Source organism: Odocoileus virginianus, chromosome 8 (genome assembly GCF_023699985.2).
Source record: "Odocoileus virginianus isolate 20LAN1187 ecotype Illinois chromosome 8, Ovbor_1.2, whole genome shotgun sequence".
Lineage (NCBI taxonomy): Eukaryota > Metazoa > Chordata > Mammalia > Artiodactyla > Cervidae > Odocoileus > Odocoileus virginianus.
This window is the reverse complement of record NC_069681.1, coordinates 76104491-76119050: the sequence shown is the minus strand read 5'-3', so window position 1 is coordinate 76119050 and position 14560 is coordinate 76104491.

The following is a 14560-nucleotide window of genomic DNA, read 5'->3' as shown; positions in this document are numbered from 1 at the left end:
GCAGAGATGGACATGTGTGGCATGAGTGTCGGCCACTGCTGGGAATGCTTCCCACCCAGCCCCAACCACAGCTCAAGATGCCACTTAATTAAATAAGAGCACGGACTGGGTGCCCAGTTCAATTTTAATTTCAAATAAATGACTATTATCTGCCCTTGTGATGTTGGGGACACACTTATACTAAAATACTATTCACTTTTTAAAATCTTAAATTCAAATTGAACTTTTGTATTTGACCTGACAACCCTCATCCTGGCTGCCCAGTAAGTGATGTTATAGGGACAAATGGGGGAGACGTCTGATGTGAGCTGATCAAAGACCATTGCTTCAGAGATCAGCAGCGGTTCACTTTATCTCAAGAGCCAGGAAGCAGAAGACCTCTAGTAACTCCACTGGACCTCTTCCCTGAATTTTGGCAAGTATTCTAAGTACAGAAAATGGCTGGTCTATAAATAGTGGTGTAAATTAGAACAGAAAAAAACAAAACCCTCACATGAAAGTGAAAGTTACTCAGTCATGTCTGACTCTTTGTGACCCCATGGACTGTAGCCTGCCAGGCTCCTCTGTCCATGGAATTTTCCAGGCAAGAATACTGGAGTGGGTAGCCATTCCCTTATCCAAGGGATCTTCCCAAGGTTCAAACCCAGGTCTCCTGCATTTCAGGCGAATTCTTTACCATCTGAGCCATCAGAGAAGCCCATACAAACCAAACAAAAACAAAACTAAGAAATCCCTTTGGCATTTGGTCTACTAGAGGGAAATCCCATGGACAGAGGAGCCTGGTGGGCTACCGTCCATGGGCTCACAAGGGTAGGACATGAATTAGCAACCAAACCACCACCACTACTAGATCCAGAAAAGAAATCCTTCCAACCTGGTGACTGTTTATTAACTGTGAAACATACACTCTTATTCAGAATAAAATTTATAACCTGGGGAGAACAAGCAGCCTTTCTGCTTATAACCTTTGGAAGAAGTCTCTGTATATTTTTTTCAAGATTCTTAAAACATTTTCTACATGTAGTTATTGTCACTGTCAAAAACTTGCTATTTAATAAACAAATCCATTGTGAGCATAGAATTCTTGGTCAGCGATTGTAAAGATGCTTTTTTCTCCCTGTAGATTCAACACTATTTTTGTTTATTTTCTTATTAGTCCTGGGAGCCATGGGAGAAAGCTCTAGAAGCAAAGGGAGTTCACTCTTTTCTGCCATACTGATCGCATTCTAGTTTTACATGGAAATCTTCTTAGGGGTGGGAGGTGGGAAGGAGGTTCAAGAAGGAGGGGACGTACGGACACCTGTGGCTGATTCATGGCAAATGTATGGCAGAGACCAACACAATACTGTAAAGTAATTATCCTCCAATTAAAAGGAAGTAAATTTTAAAAAATCTTCTTTGGGAGGAAAAAGGCCAGAAGGGCCAAGTCCGGCTCCCTTGTGCTCCAGAGGGCAAGTCAGGTACCTGGACCACAGCCTCGCTGGGCACTGATGTCTCCTGTCCACAACAGGACTGAGAGCCTCTGAGCATCTCACAGACAGGACCTCCGCCCTCATCACGCCCACCACTTACGTGCTTACCTCGTCACGGATCCCCACGGGAGCCCTGATTTTCACGTATGCCCCTCTGCGGTCTGTTCCCCACCCAGCAGCCAGAGGAGCCTTTGGAAAATGCCATCCCCATTTAAACCTTCCAGTGAGCCCCAGCCCCTTGAACAAAATAGCCAATCCCTCTACTCTGGTCTCCCATGCCTCCCCGACTCTGTCTCTGTGACCTCATTCCCTCCTAGTCTCCCCATCACCCTCAGTCCACCCACCCCACTGACCCTGGCCTTCTTTCTGCTCCTCAAATACGTGAAGCTCCACCCCTGCTTAGGGCTCCCCATGAGCTGGTTACTGTGCTTGGAAAATCCTGACCCCCTGCTGTTTGCCTGGCTACTACCTTGCTGTCATGCAGAAAACAGCACAAAAACTGCCTTTCAAAGTCACTTGTCCAGATCATGAGACCTAAAGGAACTCTCTCCCTTCGTACCTCACCATGCTCTCACCCCGGTTTTTTTCCCCCAAACTTTAAACTTTTTACTTTGTGTTGGAGTACAGCCAATTAACAATGTTGTGGGCATTTCAGGTGAGAATCGACGGGACTCAGCCATACATATACAGGTAGCCATTCTCCCCCATCACCCTGTTTTATTTTTATCGTAGCACTTACTACCATCTGATCTTTGTTTATTTGCTTATTGGCTATATCCTCAAAACAGGATGCAAACTCCAAGAAGACAAGGACCCTGTTTGTCCTATTTGACCCATTTCCCCAGCACCTGGAATCACGCGGCACATGGCAGGCTGTCAATATCTGTAGACTGACTGAACGAAGGTTTTGCAGAAACTTTTGGAAGCTCATCTTATTCAGTTCAGTTCAGTCTCTCAGTTGTGACTCTTTTCAACCCCGTGAACCGCAGCATGACAGGCCTCCCTGTCCATCACCAACTCCCAGAGTCCACCCAAACCTATGTCCATTAAGTCAGTGATGCCATCCAACCATCTCACCCTCTGTCATCCCCCTTCTCCTCCTGCCTCCAATCCCTCCCAGCATCAGGGTCTTTTCCAATGAGTCAACTCTTTGCATCAGGTGGCCAAAGTATTGGAGTTTCAGCTTCAACATCAGCCCCTCCAATGAACACCAAGGACTAATCTCCTTTAGGAGGGACTGTTTGGATCTCCTTGCAGTCCAAGGGACTCTCAAGAGTCTTTTCCAACACCATAGTTCAAAAGCATCAATTCTTCTATGCTCAGCTTTCTTCATAGTCCAACTCTCACATCCATACATGACCACTGGAAAAACCATAGCCTTGACTAGATGGACCTTTGTTGACAAAGTAATGTCTCTGCTTTTTAATATGCTGTCTAGGTTGGTCATAACTTTCCTTCCAAGGAGTAAGTGTTTTTTAATTTCATGGCTGCAATCACCATCTGCAGTGATTTTGGAGCCCCCCAAAATAAAGTCAGCCACTGTTTCCACTGTTTCCTCATGAAGTGATGGGACCGGATGCCATGATCTTTGTTTTCTGAATGTTGAGCTTTAAGCCAAGTTTTTCACTCTCCTCTTTTACTTTCATCAAGAGGCTCTTTAGTTCTTCTTCACTTTCTGCCATAAGGGTGGTGTCATCTGCATATCTGAGGTTATTGATATTTCTCCTGGCAATCTTGATTCCAGCTTGTGCTTCTTCCAGCCCAGCGCTTCTCATGATGTACTCTGCATAGAAGTTAAATAAGCAGGGTGACAATATACAGCCTTGACGTACTCCTTTTCCTATTTGGAACCAGTCTATTGTTCCATGTCCATTTCTAACTGTTGCTTCCTGACCTGCATACAGGTTTCTCAAGAGGCAGGTTAGGTGGTCTGGTATTCCCATCTCTTTCAGAATTATTACCAGGCACCAAATCCTCATATACACAGACTCGGAACAAGTATTTATCCAGGGCTCACTACCTGGCTTGGAGAAGGCAATGACAACCCAATGCCTGGCAACTATTGCCTGGAAAATCCCATGGACGGAGGAGCCTGGTGGGCTGCAGTCCATGGGGTCTCCAAGAGTCAGGCACGACTGAGCAACTTCACTTTCACTTTTCACTTTCATGCATTGGAGAAGAAAGTGGCAACCCACTTCAGCGTTCTTGCCTGGAGAATCCCAGGGACGGCGGAGCCTGGTGGGCTGCCGTCTATGGGGTCACACAGAGTCGGACATGACTGAAGCGACTTAGCAGCAGCAGCAGCAGCAGCAGCAGCAGCACTACCTGGCTAAGCACTTCACATGTGTGATTCAGCCCCTTAATCCTCACATCAGCCCTGGGAATTCTGTCATGTCATCATGCCATGTCAGAGGTCAGGGCCTGGGGCCCAGATAGAGGATGTCCTTGCCGACGAGCACACACGGGGTCAGAGGATGACTGGATGGACCCTGGCAACCCACCTCCACACTCACTAAGCTGTGCTGATGGTTCCAAACAAACCCAGGGACACAAAAACTCAGGTGGCACTAGTGGTAAAGAACCTGCCTGCCGACGGAGGAGATGTAGGAGACACAGGTTCAATCCGTGAGTTGGGAAGATCCCCTGGAGAAGGAAATGGCCACCTGCTCCAGTATTCTTGCCTAGGGAACCCCGCAGACAGGAGCCTGGTGGGCCACAGTCCATAGGCTCACAAAGAGTCAGACATGACTGAGCATGCACGTGGTATGAGGGGACACAGGGACCAGGTTTCTGGAAGGCATTCCCTGTGAGGCTTTCGGTTGTCTGTCTTGTTTCTTTTATTTCACTGGTTGAGTTCTGGTCATATTTCAGAGTCAAGAGGAAACAGAACCAGGGAGTGACTTGGCAAGACTTAGGAGTGAGCCAAAGACAGAGGTGGAGGAGGACCCGTGATAGAACCACTGTCTCCTGTGTCCACCCACCCATCCACTGGCCATTCACCCAACACCTAACCACCTCCAGGCCCCATTCTGGGCACATCTGTCTGTGAAGAGGCGGTGAGAACAGCAGAGGCACAGAGAAAGGGAAGGGTAGGAGCTGAGGATCAAACAGAAGCTCCACAGGCTCCAGAGGGAGCCCAAGAGCAGGGCGTTCAGGCTGTGGAATGGCAAGCGGTGAGGTCTGAGGCAGGAAGGTGCCTGGTGTGTCCAGAAGACCAGCAGAACTGGGTCTCAGACGGGGCAGCAGTGGGCAGGGCCTGGGTCAGGGAAGGGAGAGGACTTGCAGGTGCTGTGAGGTGTTGGGATTTCACTCTGAGTCAACAGAAGCCATGGTTTGACTGACAGTTTTCAAGAGTCACTCTGGCTACTCAGGGACTGCAGGGGATGAGCATGCAAGAGGAAGATCAGCCAGAGTGGTGGTCTGCCCCGCTAGTGGACACCCAACAGCATCTGGACACAGGTTTCGGTCATCAGGTTGGGGAAGAGGGGAGTGGATGACTGGCAGCTGGGTGAGGATCGGTCAGGGACCCTGCCAACCCTCCTGCACTGCACACGAAGCCCCCCAACAGAGAGTTATCCAGCTCCAAACGTCAGTTGTGCCAAGGTTGAGAAATCCAGAGTTAAGGGATTACTGCAAACATCCAGGGAAGATATTTACTCATTCAATACTGACTGAGCACCTACTATGTGCTGGGCAATGTTTCAGGAACTGAAGATACACGATGAACAGGTCTCTGCGTTCAGGAGTTTACAGTGCGGTGACAGTGGGAGCTTTGATCAGAGTGGAGGTGGCAGAGGGGACAAAATGGCCAGGTTTTTATCTCTTTTGAAGGTACAAACCAACAGGATTTTCTAAGGATAGATGTGCAGAATGAGAGAAAGAGGAGTGGAAGGTGATCCCAAGGCTTCGTCCTGAGAAAGTACTGAGTTGCCGTTTACTGAGGTGAGGACCACGGGAGTGGGGTGGGGTGGAGGGTTGGGGACATCAGGAGTTTTGTTGTGAACATGTTAAGTGGAGATGGGGGAAACTGGAGATTTAAACCAGGTTTTTCTTTTTTTAAAAGAGGGGATCTTTTTTGGTAGGATTTTTTCTTTTATTTAGAAATTGACCAATATAAATACACACACCAAGGGATTCGGCGTAGATGTAAGAGGACATCCAGGAGATTCTCCCCCCAGGCTGAGCTCTCCTTCTTGAGAGTAGCTAACCTCCAACCCTGCAGAGGCTGGGGAGGGACAGGACGAAGCAAGAAGAAAGTCAAATGAAGAAAGTGTTCCGAGAGATGAGCATGATCAAACCACGTCAGGGAAATACTCCCACGCCAGGAAGAAAAACTGAAAACCGCCCCTTCCCCATTTCCCAAAGTTAGAAATTAACCTGGTGCAGTCTCCCTCATTTCGGTCCACTCATCACTTCCTTATCTATTGCAGTCTCTCCACTTAGTCTGATAGATAATTAAATTGGATATTGCACAAGATGCAAAAATGATTCATACATACTTCCGGTCCTCATGAAGCTTTCCATCTGCTAAGGAAAATACAACATTCACAAAAGCTCCTGCCACATCAAAGGAAGGAATTAATCTATCAGTACTCAGTGGGTGTCTGCTGAATTCACAGCTTGTGGCTGAAATAACATGAGAAAGGCGAGATAAAACTTCTGTCTCATGGAATTTACAGTCTAGTTGTGGAGCTTGGGTATAAACAGAAATGAAATACTTAGAGGAGAATGGGGAATGGAGATGCTCTAAGTGTTGGAAGAAGGAGGAAGCCATTCATTTTGAAAGGCCCTCTTACTGTCTTCCAGCCTGAAATGTCTCCCTTTTTGCTGGGGTTCACATATGTGTAGGGACTAAGAGTCCCAAGGAAGCTAGGGATCAAGAGGATGTGCATAAAGCAGGAACAACCCTGAAAACCTCTGAGCAAGTGACCCTGACGCCCACTGGCCATGGGCTGACTGTAGGAGGAGACTTTTTCCAGGAGCTTAGACTCAGGACCAGCATTCCCTAGGGCTGGTGGTGGCAGAGGAATTAGGGCCAACACGGAGCCTAGATATCTCCATGTCTCTTCCCATTCATTACCTCCCAGCTGTTATTTCCCCAGAAGTAACCAGATAAAAGCAGTTTTGCATTTGAAATGTGGAGGCTTTGGAAAAATCGATTTCCACACCAATTTCTCTCTCAGGTCTGATCTACTAACCTGAAATAGTTTTCAATTCTGCACACCCTGGCATTAGAGTAGGAAATTCATGAATTTCTGCATTAATATAACCAAATCCTCGTATTATAAGGAGCAAACCTCCAGTGTTCACAGGAATTCTTGGTATAAGGGGTCGATGAGCCTGAAAGGACAGTCAGGCATTTACTTTGTTTTAGCCTCTTTTCTAGAGTATAAGCCAGGTGGTAAAGTGGTGGGTTGCTGGGCGTTATGCTTCAAGTTTTTGCAAAATTTATACACCTTTTTCTATAAAAAATCTTGGGCAATTTTTAAGATAAATGTGTGTAACTTGAGAAGCGATCAGAGAAACCATGTATTTTCTTTCTGTACTAATTCCTGAAACACTGTTTCAGGAAGACTCAAGAGACCTCAGAAGGAAGATAGAAGGATAAAGTACTTTCCCAAAGTTTACTTCCTCTATTTCTACTTGTCTTCTTTTTCAAGTCAGTTTGATTTTTAGTGACAGTGCCTGCTTAGTTGCTCAGTCGTGTCTGACACTTTCTGATCCCATGGACTATAGCCCGCCAGGCTCCTCTGTTCATGGGGTTCTCCAGACAAGAATACTGGATTGGGTTGCCATTTCCTTCTCCAGGAGATCTTCCTGACTCTGGGATCAAACCCAGGTCTCTTGCATTGCAGGTGAATTCTTTGTCATCTGAGCCACCAGGGAAGCCCTTAGAGACGGTAAGATATCTCAATTATCTGTTCTGTCAATACCTCACCAAAGGAAGGCAAACATGATCATTTTGCTTTGGTATAAATAAATACAGGGAATAGGTTATTTTTTCAAACAGCCAGGAACCATATAAATTTAGAAATCCCTATCAGGTCTGGAAGGATTGCAGGGTCATTATCAGGAAAATTCCTTCAAGTCCATTTCCTTAACAAACAGTAAGAAAAAGACTTGGGTTTTTATTTTTCACCTGTGAGGAGCCATCCCATTCTTTGAGTAAGGTCCTACACTGGAAAATACAAAGAATCAATTGACTTCTTATGAATGTGATTTTTCTTACCTGACATATTTTCCATAAATTAGGACAACAATGCTGGGTTTTTAGATGAAAAGACCCAGCTCAATATGTCTGTCTGTGGAAGAGGAAGTAAAGCATCTGCTTCTAGCCTCCATTAGGACGATGACCTATAATGGGCAGCTGGATCCTGGCTGAACCGATTCAAACTCCGTGGTGAAAGCCTTGGAGACCCCCTTCAATGTCACAGACCATTACCAAGCCCCTCCCAACCCCCATCAGTGTATGTGCTCAGTCATGTCCAACTCCCTTCGACCCCATGGACTGTATCCCGCCAGGTTCCTCTGTCCACAGGCTTCTCCAGTCAAGAATACTGGAGTGGGTTGCCATGCCCTTCTCCAGGGGATCTTCCTGTCCCAGGGATCAAAGCTGTGTCTCTTGCATCTCCTGCATTGGTAGGTGGATTCTTAACCCCTGAGCCATCTAGGAAGCCATACCCAGAAACAGCATGAACAACACAGATGTCCATACATGCACATTTTGAGCATAATTTCAGGGTTTTCAAGCTTTCCCACCCTGGAGATCCAGACCATGAAAACACATATATCAGTTCTGAGCTCTGAGATCAGGATCACATCTCTCTAAGACTCATCTCGGTTGTAAAGTGGTGTGGGTTAATGACACGTCACTCATCTATTGATTTTGAAGATTAAATGAGCAGATGTATCTGACCCCTCTGGGCTTCCTCATTGGCTCAGTAGTAATGAACCCATCTGCCAATGCAGGAGACAGACGCGGGTCCAGTTCCTGGGACAGGAAGATCCCCTGGAGGAGCACATGGCAACCCACTCCAGTATTCTTGTCTGGAGAAGCCCACGAACAGAGGAGCCTGGCGGGCTACAGTCCATGGGGTCACAAAAGAGTCAAACACAACTTAGCGACTAAACAACAGCAATATGAAGCTCTCGGTGCAGTGTCTTGCCCATAACAAAAGCTGGTCATCGTTATCTGTTAGTTTCTTGCCTGGGCCATGAGTTTAAGATTCCCTGGTCAAAAAAAAAATAATAATACGGGTACTTTATAGTTTATCTCTATCAATTTTTAAAAATCTAAATGGCAGTTTTTATGGAGTAGCAGTTAAGAGCATGAGTTTGTTTTACAATGTCCGTAAGTTACTTGAAAAGAGCTTGACACTGAGAACGGAAACATGAGTTTGAATGAGTTGAAGCCTTAACTCTCAGGGCATTAAGTTGCTCTAATAGAAAATTCAGCCTCAGGGGGTGGTCAGCTGGAAACATATCAGAAAGCTGTCAGCTCTTCACATCTCCAGCATCACCTGAGGCTTTGTGAATTAAAATAGTGAATGTCAGAAATGAGTTTTTATTGGCGAAAATGAGAGACTTGTTAGTTTACATGATGAATGTCAGAAATAGACTCGATGGCAGAATTAAAGGTATTCCAGTTTGGAAGACCTGATAAAAACCTGTATAGGTGCTCCCAATCCATGCTGTAGTGTCTAGTACGGCCAGGGGTCATGTCCATAGGGATGGCCCTGAGGCCAAAGACGGTCCTGTGCTGTCATTGATTAAAATTACACACAACTGATTACACACAAATTGATTAAAATTAAATTTTCTGCTTGCCTAATGCCAACTCAATGGAGAGGAACTTGAGCAAACTCCAGCAGATAGTGGAGGACAGGGAAGCACTATGCTTTCAAGTGCTTTCAAATGCTTCCAACAGAATGTTAATAAAAGTCTGTACTTATGTCCAGATTTGGCCTGATAATTGTTTTATTAATAATATGACAATGGGGTCTGAGGATATAGCTAACTCTCACCCACCTTAAATATCTCAGTGACGTCATAAACACAAATTACTGGAGTGGTGCTCAGCCCTATTGGATAAATTCAGTTCACAATTTTTTTTTTTTTTTTTACCCCACTGTGAGACCTGTGGGATCTTAGTTCCCCAGTAAGGTTGAACCCGGGAGCCTGGTAGTGAAAGTGCAAAGTCCTAACCACTGGACCACCAGGGAATTCCCCATAATAGCTTTAAGATAAGATAGACAAATTTGACTCCCAGATGCGCTACTTCCTAGTCATTTATCTTTGGGCAGATGTCCTCACCTGTGGGCCATTAAAGGATTAAATAAGATCAGGCCTAAAGAGCACATGCACAGTACCTGGCTCACAGTGAGAGAGTGATAAAGACGTCATCAAGGTGATAATCAGGTATTTAGGGATTCTCGTTTCTCCTTATTATAAGTAGCTTTCCAGTGTCTTTTGATGTTTATTTCTCATGACAATTTTATACACAACTGTAAGTTGAAACTGCCCCCTCTTGAGCTTTTGTGACCCATTTTACTCCAGGCTTCCCTGGTGGCTCAGATGGTAAAGAATCTGCCTGCAATACGGAAGACCTGGGTTTGATCCCTGGATCGGGAAGATCCCCTGGAAAAGGGAATGGCTACCCACTCCAGTGTTCTTGCCTGAAGAATCCCATGGACAGGGGAGCCTGGTGGGCTACAGTTCATAGGGTCGCAAAGAGTCAGACACTACTGAACAAGTAACACCTATACTTTGCTCTGATGCTTCTTCTACCCCTTCAAGTCTTTAAGATTCCCACTGGGATGAACATCCCTTGAGGGCATGGGTCTTGTCTCTTAGTCACTGCTGATGCCCGGCACCTAGACTCAGACCTGGAATGTGGTGGGGGAACGACAGGGATCTAATTGAACTGTGTGTCTTCTTTCATCCAAGTTCAAAACCAGGAGCTCTTTATTCTCCCTCTCCATTCTCTGCTCTCATTCCACCATCCATGGTTCCCATTTTTTATTCATGATGTTACATCTTCCAGCCCCTCAGCTACCATCTTAATCCAGGTGCCATCTTACCTTTAGACATTGTGTGTGTGCGTGCTAAGTAGCTTCAGTCTTGTCTGACTCTGCATGACCCTATGGACTGCAGCCCACCAGGTTCCTCTGTCCATGAGATTCTCCAGGCAAGAATACTAGAGTGGGTTGCTTTGCCCTCCTCCAAGTGATCTTCCCAACCCAGGGATCGAACCTGAGTCTCTTATGTCTCCCTTCCCTGGCAGGCAGGTTCTTTTACCACTAGCACCACCTGGGAAGTCCATTGACATCCTTACCTACTGATTATTTCCAGCTTGTTTCTCCTCCCGTGTCTGGCTGGTTCTTTTTTCAAGTTGTCTTCTACAAAGCAGCCAGATTATTCTATTAAAACTCTGCACAAGACATCATTCCCTCCCTCTCTCTCTCAAAAAAGAAAAAAACCCTCTTTCAACAGCTCTCTGAGATCATCCAAATCCCACAGACTTTCTAGCAACTGAGTCTCCATGACCTAACCCATGAACCTTCCTTTCAGGAAATCTTTCTCTCTGGTCACAATGGTTTACTCATATCTCTGCTGATTCCCTGTGTTCACAGACCAGTGTCTCTCAAACATCTCCACTATAGACTCCTTAAACTACAGAGGAGGGTGACTCAAGTACAAAGAAGGAGATGTTGCTTTCAAATTGTGTGTCTTATGTTAAGAACTCATACAAAAGTTTGCATTCCTAGCACATAATATGTCAATTCATGTTTGTCATAATATATACACATCTTAGATCATAGCTACTCTGTAAAACTAGATGAGTCCAATCTCCAGGGTCTGGTAAGACGTATCCAGGTAAGCTGATGGCTTGTGGATCCTCTAGTTCACCTCAGAGCAGAGCACCATTCCCCCCAACAAACCCACAGTCAGTCCTCCTGGGTTCCCTCCTCCCTAACCTGACTATTTGGGACAGCAGTCACCACCTCCTCTTTGATCCTACCCACTATAGCTTAAACTATGGACCACCTTTTCATAAACAATTCTGTTCCCCCAAATAAAAGGTAGGCTCTTTGAGACTAAGAGTCTCTGTTACACCAGTATCTATTCCCTGGGTGTTTCATGAAGCTCTAAGCACAAACGACTCTCAGCAACATCTTCTGTATTCCTCAAATGCTTTAAAGTGTCTCTTAACATTTTCGTTTTATACTGATTTTTTTCTTTCTTCTCTTTCTCTCCTATCTTTTGATGGCATTTCTTTCCTCCTTTCTCCTATTTCAGGTCTGAATGAACCAAACACTGACATCTCTCAATGGTAGGAGTTTTTCTGTGCCATGCTTTCAAATCTTCCAACAGAACAATAAACAGAGTGAAAAGAGTAACAAAGAATGGCTTATGTATATATCTGTTTGTTTGTTTTTAGCATTTTATCAAAGTCAGGCCCTGTGCTCAGAGATTTATTTGACTTGTTTCATGATAACATGCCTGTTGAGAATCCCTCACTGAGGAAACGTGGAACATTCCAGAAAAGCAACTCTCAGCTTCCTGGAGACCCACTTCCTGTCTCAGTAACAGCCCCACCACATGGGAAGAATGAAGGCAGAGAACTCATGAAAGGAAAGGCTTTGAAACAGAGGGTTAACATGAGACGAGGGTCACTCATTAACTCTGCTCTCTGTGGTCCCCATTAACCAGGTGATTGAAAGGGTGACGGAAAGGATGTGTCAGCTGAATCACAGAATGCTATTGTGGTTTTCTTCCTCTTATTGGGCACACACGCAGGCACACACACACACACACACACACACACACACATACACACTTCCCTCCAACCCTCCCCCCCCAGCCTTTTCCAGAGGCTGTAAATAACAAGCATCTCCAACCTCAGGGCGTCAGTCATGCCATCAGCACTCTTTTCATCTGTCACTGGCTGGGTGCATCAGTGAGTATATAACTGGGGTGGGGGAGGGAGGCTGTGTGTCCAGGGGGCGTGGTCTCGTGGCTCCAGGTGAGAATCGACCTTTCTAGTTGGTGCTGTGGCCACATCCAGGTGGCCATAGCATTGACACTGAGAACCCGAACATATACATACAGAATCAAGTAATCACACACCAAATCTTCATTCTTTTGCCCTCTTGTTGACTGGCTAAGCAGTTATTAGTAGGAATTCTGAGAAGGCTTGTGTTTGCTTTCATTAGGTTTATGGTTTCCAATCTATTAATAGCAAGTCCATTCTTTGCAGCAAACTTCTTCAACCATTAAGGCCAATTTCCATTAAAAATTGTTTTCAAAAATTATCCAAAGGGAGACAGAGTTGTTGCTTTTCTATAGATAGAGCTTTCTGATTTCTTTGAAGCTTGTGCTGACTTCTTTTAGGCAAGTGGGAATGTGCCAATTTGAGGGGCTGCAGTAAATTTTAATACATTTGCTGCATACAGTCAATCTGCACTACCTATCAGCCCAGCATTGAAATGCTTAGGCCAGGATAACAAGGAAAAAGGAGGATAAACCTCTCCTGGGACTCTGGTCTTTTGGTGTGCCAAGCCAAGTTTTTAATTTGGAGAGCAATTCTGCAGAAATGAACAGAAACTGCTATCTAAACATTTTAATAAGAGTAAGCCCCCAAGCCAATATGCAATCGAGTGCACTGCTTTCTAGTAATTTCATTTATACAACAGCTCCACAAGCTGTTTTGCTCTCCATATTCAGATAACCCTCGCCTCTAGGGTGACCGGAAAAATGATATTTTAATCATGCGCCACATCTGTGATCAGAAATACTTAATGAAACACTCTGATGATCGTATGGTAACAAGCTTCAAAGAACTCTTTCCCCGATTTAGGCAGGATCCATTTGCTTCTTGTGACAATTTTAGCAGCGTGTTTTTCAGTATCCTCTGCAGGAATCATTACCCAGAGACACGTGCTTGGGGTAAGGTCCAGCAGTTTTTTCAGTTGGGGGATTTTGCTGGCACCCACAGAATCTCTGGATCAGTGCTGTCCAATAGAAATACAATGCAAGTTGCACATGTAATTAAAAATTTTCTAATCATTATATTAAGGAAATTAGAAAGAAGTAGGTGAAATTAATTTTACTAATACATTTTATTTAACACAACATATCCACAATATTGGGCTTCCCAGGTGATTCAGTGGTAAAGAATCTGCCTGCCAATGCAGGAAGCAAAGGAGCTGAAGGTTTGATCCCTGAGCTGGGAAGAGTCCTTGGAGGATGGCATGGCAACCCACTCCAGTTTTCTTGACTGGAGAATCCCATGGACAGAGGAGCCTGGTGGGCTACAGTCCATGGGGTCACAAAGAGTAGGACACGATTGAAGCAACTTAGCAGCAGCTGCATCCATAAGATTATTGTTCTGATGTGTGAAAATGAAAGTGTTAGTTGCTGAGTCCTGTCCAACACTGAGACCCCACAGACTGTAGCCCACCAGGCTCCTTTGTCCATAGAATTCTCCAGGGAGGAATACTGGAGTGGGTTGCCGTTTCCTTCTCTTTCTGACTTACTTCACTCTGTATGACAGGCTCTAGGTTCATCCATTTCACTAAAACTGACTCAGATTCGTCCCTTTTATGGCCGAGTAATATTCCATTCCAAAAAGCCTCTTGATGAAAGTGAAAGAGGAGAGTGAAAAACTTGGCTTAAAGCTCAACATTCAGAAAACTAAAATCATGGCATCTGGTCCCATCACTTCATGGGAAATAGATGGGGAAACAGTGGAAACAGTGGCTGACTTTATTTTTGGGGGCTCCAAAATCACTGCAGATGGTGATTGCAGCCAAGAAATTAAAAGACGCTTACTCCTTGAAAGGAAAATTATGACCAACCTAGATAGCATATTAAAAAGCAGAAACATACTTTGCCAACGAAGGTCCATCTAGTCAAGGCTATGGTTTTTTTCAGTGGTCATGTATAGATGTGAGAGTTGAACTATGAAGAAAGCTGAGTGCTGAAAAATTGATGCTTTTGAACTGTGGTGTTGGAGAAGACTCTTAAGAGTCCCTTGGACTGCAAGGAGATCCAACCAGTCCACCCTAAAGGAAATCAGTCCTGGG